The sequence below is a fragment of the Camellia sinensis genome, chromosome 1 (genome assembly GCF_055761805.1).
Source record: "Camellia sinensis isolate YWXY chromosome 1, ASM5576180v1, whole genome shotgun sequence".
In the NCBI taxonomy this organism is placed as follows: Eukaryota; Viridiplantae; Streptophyta; class Magnoliopsida; order Ericales; family Theaceae; genus Camellia; species Camellia sinensis.
In genome coordinates this window covers 142449124-142458624 of record NC_138961.1, presented here as the reverse complement: position 1 = coordinate 142458624, position 9501 = coordinate 142449124, and positions in this window count along the sequence as shown.

Here is a 9501-nt window from a genome sequence, read left to right as displayed (position 1 = left end):
AAACGGAAGCGTGATTATCAATGAACTATTTGTTATTGATTATGTTATTGCCTTCTAATCCTTTCCCCTTTGGTGCCTTATGTTTTTCCTTGAGAGGATTTAGAAAGAAAAATGGCAGTGTTCTTATTTTTTCCACTTGGGAAGGAATAGGGACCATAACCTTTTAAAGGTTGTAATTGGTTTCCAAAACTGAAAGGTTGTGGAAGTTCAAAAGGAATGAAAACCAACTTTAACCATTATTGGTTTTAATTTCTATTTATTGGTTTTCAAAACTGAAAGATTGTAGAAGTTCAAAAGGAATGAAAACCAACTTTAACCAATATGTTTTAATTTCTATTTCTGCCCCTCATAGAAATAGAAATTATACAACTAGTATCTACACATTAGGTCCATAACACATATACCCTTAAGCCTATTAACTAAATTGAATCACTTAAATTGTAGGCTTCTTATAAATGATAATACCACATTTAATTATGTGGTCCCATTGAGACATTATCTAACAAATGAAACATATATCTATCAACATTCAATCTCACTTAGAAAGCTTTACACTAGTACATAAAGGTCATGTTCGATTCACAAGATTAATAGTGAAGTACTAATAATCTTATTAAATTAGTGTGGTATTCACTATCCAATTGGATTAATATCTATTGGATTAATAATTCCATCCATTACTAATAATCCTACAAATTTGTTGGATTAATTATTCATTAGATTAATAATCCTAAACTAAAATGTTAAAACAAACATAGGATAATTGAGCCTACAGATTAATAATTTCAATCCCATATTCTAATCCACCCAATTAAACATGCCCATAGAGGCCGAGTCTCTACAAAAGAAGCAAAATAATAAGAAAGAGGAAGAGTTTTGTTGAGAGGGGAGGAGTAACAATTTGAGGTTTTGTAGGTTAACAACAAGAAAGATCTTATTAAGACAATGCAAAACAAATTCTTTTAACAGCAAATGATAAAGAGGCTTGATTGATTGTCTTTTTGAAATACAGATAATTAGATACTTCTAACTTAATTTTATGTATTTTGATTTTTGACCTAGATGAATTTAGTCATTCTTTTCATACTTATTTATGTTTTCTTCGTCAGAACTTGCAACTTATTTTATTTTTTCTTTTTGTTTCACAATTTTAAACTCTTAAATTCTTTCATTGTCTTTACCTTTTTTTCCTTCTTTATTGTAAATGAAATTTGATGTGATAAAATGTTTCTTGGACTTTCAGGCTGATTGATACCCGTGAAAAAGATGCACAGATCATCCCAAAAGGAGAAAAGATGGAAAAGAAAAAACAAGCAAACGAATCAGCCCAACAGATCCGTTGTTTATGTGATAGTTATTTTGAAATAGAAAAACTTCCAATGGACCTTCAAAAACTTGTTGCAAAGTTTGTTGCTAATTCTAACGTCAAAGATTACATGAGCTTACGCAGTGCATGCAGGGCCGGCCCTCGGCTAAGGCCAGCGAGGCCTGTGCCTAGGGCCCTAAAATTAGGCCCAAAAAAGGGCCCTAAAATTTATTATCTTGTATTATATCAAAAATTCAAAATGGCCCAATTTTGTTTAATTAGTTTAGGCTATTTTAAGATGTCTCAAAAGTCTATTTTACCCAATTGATAAAAGGCCCAGTTAAAAAATATTTACAAGTGTTAGTTGTTAGCCCAATTAAAAAAATAAAATATAAAATATATGTACATGTTTGTGGGGACTTTTTTTTTTTTTTCCCTTCTCTTTTTATGGCCCAATCATGTGTTTTTTAGTGGTTTTTTTTAAAATATTTTACGCAATTTTATTTATGTATTTTGTAGATACATATAATTTAGATACACTTAAAAACTATAATATTTGTGCTTTTTTTTTTGAAAAAAAAAAGTTGCCAAATACAAAAAATATAAAAAAATACGAATTACAAACTCAAATAATTATTTTTGAAAATTCTAAATCAAACAGGGTGATTTTTATTTTTATTTTTATGAATATCTAAAATGCCCTGAAAAATTGTTTTGCCTTAGGCCCCCGAAAACTCAGGGCTGCCCTGAGTGCATGTAGAGGTTGGAGGTCACTTGCCCCTCCAATCCGCTGGAGAAGTGATCCAACTAGTTTAACGTCCATAGAGTGTTGGCTCATGCTCTTTGAAAGGGAAAAAGGGTTATGGTCTTTCTATGATCCAATGAACAATTCAACTTATTACATGTAAGCAAGGAACTATTAGGGTGTGAGATTCGCTTCTCAAATGATGGTTGGCTACTTGTTACTGAAGGTCTGACGTCTGTTTTTTTCTTTGAATTCTTTAGTAAAACAAAGATTAAGCTTCCAGATTTGGTGGAGGATTACTGTTTTGATGGCATTTCATTCTCAGCTTCGCCAATTTCTTCAGATTGGGTTGTTTTTGCCATTTCTCATACAACTTCTATGGTGGTAAATATTTCATATATAAAGGCTTAGGCAGGTGATGAGAATTGGACTAGCAGTAGACATGATAATGGAAGACCATTCGTCTTATCGGGTTGTAATCCAGTCTTCTTCGATCAATGCTTCTATTGTCTGGGTGAGGAAGGAAGTTTGGGGACCTTTAGATTGACAGACAGGTGGTTCTCGGCTCATTCGTGTTCATCCCCAATCATCAGTGTCTGCAAACCATGTCTCGGGGATTTATGGTTTCTTTCAAGAAAAATCTATTCTCAGTCTTTGTGGGTCCAATGGGAAAACCTGTTCATATTTTCCAACTAAACTCTTCTTCTACGGAGTGGGTTAAACTGACAAATTTGGGATGTCTATTATTCTCTTTCAGTCAGACATCGTCGCGCCTGCAATAGGAGGTACACTGAAGAACAAAATAAGATTTCCTACATTCGCTAGTAGTAACAATAGTTGCATTGTTTACTCGTTAGACAACTCTAGATTTGGAGCTCTTGGCAGTGACTGTTCTACGGAGGATCTTTATGATGCAAAAGAGCTGTTGGGTGCCACTTGGTTGCAGCCGAGAGTGATTGGTACCACTGCATGATGTTCGTACAAAAAAAAAAAAAAAAAAAAAAATGTTTTGGATGTTATTTTATTTATTCGGATGCTTTGTTGAGCTTTTTTCATTAATGTGCTATGTTGTTTCATTACATAATTATATGAGAACATCATTACTGACAAAGTTAGGGAATGACTCTAAAATGGTTTTTCAGTAACCATAACTAAAAATAAATTGTTGAAAAATACCCATCTTTTTTATGGGGACATTTTTGTGCAGTGCACATGTCTAGGCTTAGGACTGAGGTGTCACGCTGTGAGGAAATACTGGCTGTGGTGTGGATAATGCTCACCACCTCATCCGAGATATTCGAGAGAGGATGAGTTCTGGTTTAGATTGACTCCTAGATTGGGTGAGATAAGACTCCATGTGAGGGTTTGAGTCTTAAACCAATTATGAAATAAGTGTCTTAGTAAAGATGAGATCACTAGTGAGACCAGAGTACTAGGAGGAGGGCACTGGTTCTATAAAAAGGCAGGTATCCCCGTGGTATGTGAGAATTATTGCTCTACTGTATTGTTGCTTTGTTTGATTATTTTTTAGAAGAGTTATTTTAAAACTCTAAATTAATTACTAAATTCTCTATTAAACTTTTGTGGAACTCACATAAATCACATGTGTGGGTCTCACAACTATGTGAGAAGTTTGATAAAAAATTTGATAATTCATTTGGGGTCTATAACATTTTTCTTTTTAGAGAGTTGGTTACTGGATCAGTTATTTGGTTGTGTTTTCAGTTGTGGATCCCATTTAATGCACGTGCTTTTTGGTTTTTTTTCCCTTTTTTTGTTTTGTTTTGTTTTTTTTTTTTGTTTTTTTGTTTTTTGGGATCTTAGGAAGATCAAGGTTGGTTACGGTCAAATTTTAATAGACACAAATTTTATATTATTTTTATTTTATTTCAAAAAAAGTTTGAAATCACTATTGGATATGTTGAATATGAATTTTTATTTTTGTTTCTTTCCAGTCAATGTTCACATCTTAACTTTTGTCATCGTATGATAATGCCCTTTACTTTTTATTGAATCAACCAACTGTTTATTTCATAATGCGCCTTAATTTGAATATTTACCGGTATGTAATAAACACCTACTTTTTTGAACACCTCGCCTTAATGTGAACATCTATTTTTTGAAAAGCTTAATTTGTTCTTTTTATTTTATAATACATCTTAATAAATAATTTGAATTATCGAAATAAAATTCATAATGAATTTCATGGGTTCTTCAAGTTCTATCGAGTTGAAATGTGAAAAACTCAATTTTCAAGCTGGGTTTGCTGTGTTTAATTAACGAATTTGAGAAGAGATTTAGAAAAAAAAGAAGAAAAAAGATATGTAAAATATAAATGTATTTCAAGTACTTTTTCTTTTTTCTTTTCCAACTCACTACTTAAAATCATGAACCAAATATATCATTAACGAACATATCAATTGAAAAAATGTTTGAGACCCCTAAAAAACTCTCACAATTCTATTCATAATGATATGTCAGGATAGTGTTAACTTTTGATTTGTTACACACCCAATGATACCCAATAATTGAGGGCCCAATTATATTGCCGCATTATTGTAGGTGAATTTGTGGATCAAATTTGTTAGTCTTTAATATTACTCTTTGGAAAGGAGAGGAAAAAATGTGCAAAAGGTGTTTGAAATTTTTTCCTTTTCTATTTTAAATTTCTATCCAAATCTATGAATCAAATATAACCTTAAATTCTTTTTACAATGGAATGGAAATAACAAAAATATATTGTGAATTACTGGAGGAATAAAAGCAAATGGATCCTTAATAACTAATACCAAACTATGGGAATTTAGGGAGGCTTTTTATCGTTGGACACTTTGAGTTAATGAATTTTATTATTACTATTATTATATATTTTTTTAAAATTTTCAAAAAATACTTGATATTATAAAAAGTGTAAATCATATTATTTTGGACACAATTTGTATTACTCTCTCTCTCTCTTCATCTTTCATCTTCATACTTAACTTTACCTCTCTTGAATCTATCATTCTTACATTCTATTTCATATTAAAATTAATAAGGAAAAATTTCACTTTACCCCTGGTGATTTAGTCTATGTGCAGATAACCCCCCTCTTATTTGGAAATAACCACATGGCTTCCTTGTAATTTATGGACTGAATTGTACCGTTATTAGGCCCATTAACGACTTAATAAAAAAGATTAAAATATCTATATATGTAATAATCTACGTGTATGAACCACGAATACTTCGTCTCTGCTTGGAAGAGAATAAGCACTTTAACCCCTTATTTTGTATTCTATGTGCGATTTACTCTATTGAGCATATAAGTCTCTTATATTTGGTACATGTTTACACTTACTGTTAAGTTGAGAATAATGTTTAATGGTGCACTTCACTCCACAAACTATGAAGAGGTTATGTGGTTATTTTCAAATGAGAGGAGAGTAATTCGCACATGACCAACGACACAAGAGAGTAAATTGAAATTTGCCCAATTAACAGTAGACAATGAAAAAGATGTTTTGAAATTCTTTCTGATAGATAAGTTATGTTTTTCGTTCAAACTCTTCATTTTTGTTGGCTAATTTTATGAACTTTGTTTGAAAATTCAGTACCAAGCAAATTACATTTATTCAAAAATTTGTTTTTAAACAAACTTCACTTGTTCAACATTGCATTTTTGAATTATTCAACGTTGTTCGGTATTGTGTTTTTTAATATCATTGTTCCCAAACAAAATAACTCGTGTTCGGCATTTCATATATCCACCACACAAAATGAAAATATTCGGCTCTATGGGTGACGATGGTGCGCGTGGTAGTGGGTGATAATAGGGGTGGGCAGTAGTGGGCAACGACGAGGGTGGGTGATAGGTTTTTGTTGTACTGCTTTACGGTGAGAGGTTGGGTTTGGGTGGATTAGGACGTATTTGATATTTGGGCATATATTTAGTGTTAGAATTTTGGTTTTTATAGGATTATTTTAGGTCAATTTTGAGCCCAAATTTGAGTGGGTCCCACATGTCTTTTGGGGTGGGTCCAAAGAAGTGACGTGTTTTGTGCCACATGGCAAGTCACAGGGTGAAGACGGTTCGTCAAAACCATTTATGAGTGAATGAGAAGTTAACGTCGTTTTCGGATTTGTGAAATGAACAATTAAAGTGTCAAAAGTGGGTTTCCTTGTAATGGTTGTCCCACATTGAAAACTTAAGAGAACTTATGTATGTATATAAGTTCTAAGTGGCAACACTTGGGTTGGGCCCCAAGTTTGTAGAAGGGAGGAATTATAGACAAAGTAGGCCTTAGCCCAAACTACCATGCGCGCGCGCTGTCCGTCCAGGAGCGGCTGTGGATCGGGTCGGGTCGATTCTAATATTAATTTTTTGGACAAAATTTATTTGAATTTTTTCCAAAAATTCTTGCAGGAAATTTATTTTTTCTGAACGAAATTAATTCAAATTTTGCGCCAAAATTTGAATTCAATTTTCTGTCCATATAGTGACTTTTCCGGTTCCATTTCAGCAGGTTCAAACAGTTTTCAACCTATTGCACTGGACAGATTTAGTTTTGTTCTAGACAGATTCACAACTGGGTTCAAACAAATCTTGCACCTGTTCCAGTTTGAATTCATACCTGTTCGGCCCTATATAAACAAACCATCTTCCAACGTTTTTGATTGATTTTAAAAATCATCGTCTTGCCTTCCTTTTGCTCTCTTACATAGATATATATTCTTCATATTATTTTAGGAAAAATTCTAAGAGTATTGAACACAGGTTTTGTTCGCCGCACAGATTGTTTAGAGTGCTACTACAATCTATGTAAAGATCATTGTATATTGAGAGATAGACGTCATTTATCCGTAAGCACCGAAGCGAGGCGAATCTGTCTTAAGTTGTTTCGGTAAATAAATTCTGTAAGTAACTTTTTTTTTATTTATTTGATTTGTTTCAAGTTATTTATTTTACACAGAAGATTATTCCAACAATCTTAAGCCAGATTTGAATTATTCTGTTTATACAAAATTTTTTGTTTGTTTCCTTTTCTCTTTCTTCTTCTTACAGAAATTAATTTTCTATGTGTATACAAAATAATATTTTGGTTAGAAAATACAAATAGTAGTAATATATTGTTTGACAAATAGTAGTAATATACTGTTTATTTTCTTTGACAACTAGTAGTAATATACCGGTAGTTATTAACAATTCAGAATATTTATTTGTGAACTTGGTCAGAAATTAATTTTGGTTTTCAGAAATAATTTCTGAGTTTTCATTAATTAAAATTCTGTTTTCAGTATTTTAAAATTTTGAAGTGTTACAGAAATATTTTTCAGTGAGGAATTAATTTGTTTAAATAAATATTTTATTTTCAAATTAATTGAAAATAAAAGTTATAATTCTTGTTTCTTTTATTTTTACAAAATTAAATTATGTGGTTTTGGTTTAATTTTCTGTGTAGTATAAAATTCTAATTATAATTTTGTTTTATAATTTAGAATTCATGGCTACTGAAATTAATGCTCAAACAAATACTAGTATGGTGGTTGCAATTGCTCCAACCCCTTCTCTTGTTGTGACTGTGCCAGTCAATCACGGTGAAAAGCCAAAGAAGTTCTTAGGAATTGATTTTAAAAGATGGTAGCAGAAAATGTTGTTCTATCTGACTACTCTCAACCTGGCGCGTTTCCTTCGTAAGAATGCTCCTACTCTAAACGAGGATGAAACCGACCGGCAAGTGGTTGCTGCGATCGATGCCTAAAAATATGCTGATTTCCTTTACCAGAACTACATCTTGAACAGACTTGACAACATATTATACAACGTTTACAGTCCTATCAAAACGGCAAAGGAATTTTGGGCGTCTTTAGAGAAAAAGTACAAAACAGAAGATGCTAGCTCAAAAAAATTCATAGTAGGCAAATTTCTAGACTTTGTGATGGTTGATTCTAAGACTGTGATCAGCCAAGTTCAAGATTTCAAACTCATTCTGCACGACATTCATGCAGAAGGCATGTCTCTCGGTGAATCCTTCCAAGTTGTTGCCTTAATTGAAAAATCACTACAAGGTTGGAAGGAATTCAAGAACTACCTCAAACACAAGCGCAAAGAAATGACTTTGGAAGAATTGATTATGCGTTTGAGGATTGAGGACAACCATAATTCTAATAAGCAAACTGATAAGCATCCAATGGAGTCTAAGGCAAATGTGGTGGAACATGCTCTAAGAGCAAAGAAACAGAAGTTTTCTGGAGAAAGTTCCTCACAAGGCTTTAAAGGAGGGGAAACAAAGAAGTATAAGTTCAATGGCAAATGTTACATTTGTGACAAAGAGGGAAATCAGGCCAAAGATTGTCGTAGCAAGTGCAAAGGTAAAAGAAGATCAAGCAAAAAGCCTGCTCAAGCCAATATGACCAAAGTGGACAAAATTTCCAAAGGTGTAGATGACATAAATCTTTATGCAGTTGTTTCCGAGGCAAACCTTGTCGGAAATCCTAAAGAATGGTTGGGTGGACACTAGTGTTACTTGCCACATCTGTGTCGACAAAAGGATGTTCACATCTTATTCTGTGGTGGACAACGGTGGGCAACTCCCCAACTTCTAAAGTGGAAGGACAAGGAAAGATTATTCTGAAGATGACATCTGGAAAGGAACTCACTCTCAATAATGTGCTGCATGTACCGAACATTCGCAAGAATCTAGTCTCTGGATTTTTGTTGAGTAAAAATGGGTTTAGGCTATTGTTTAAGAGTGATAAATTTGTACTTACTAAGAATGGGATGTATGTAGGAAAATGTTACATGTCTGATAGCCTTTTCAAACTAAATATAATGACTATTGTACCCTCTGTTATTAATAATAATACATCTTCTTCTTACTTGCTTGAGTCTTCAAATTTATGGCATGGTAGACTAGGATATGTTAATTATGGATTTTTGCGTAGATTAATTAATGTGGAATATTTACCTAAATTTGACATTGATTTAAATCATAAATGTAAAATTTGTGTTGAGGCAAAATTAACTAAAACTCATTTTCATTCATTTGAACGAAGTACGGTGCCACTTGAATTAATTCATAGTGACATTTGTGATTTTAAATCAATTCAAACTACAAGTAGGAAAAAAATATTTTATCACTTTCATAGATGACTATACTAGATATAGTTATGTTTATTTAATTCGAACCAAGGATGAAGCTTTGGAAACTTTCATTCAATATAACTTGGTAAGAAAATTAAAAAACTAAGAAGTGATAGAGATGGTAAATATGAATCACCTTTTGGTGAGCTTTGTAAAGAACATGAAATAATTCATCAAACCACAGCTCCTTATTTACCTCAGGAAAATAGAATTGCTGAAAGGAAAAATAAGACTTTAAAAGAAATGATGAATGCCATGTTAATAAGTTCTAGATTACCTCAGAACTTGTGGGGGGAAGCAATACTTTATGCTAATTATATTCTTAAT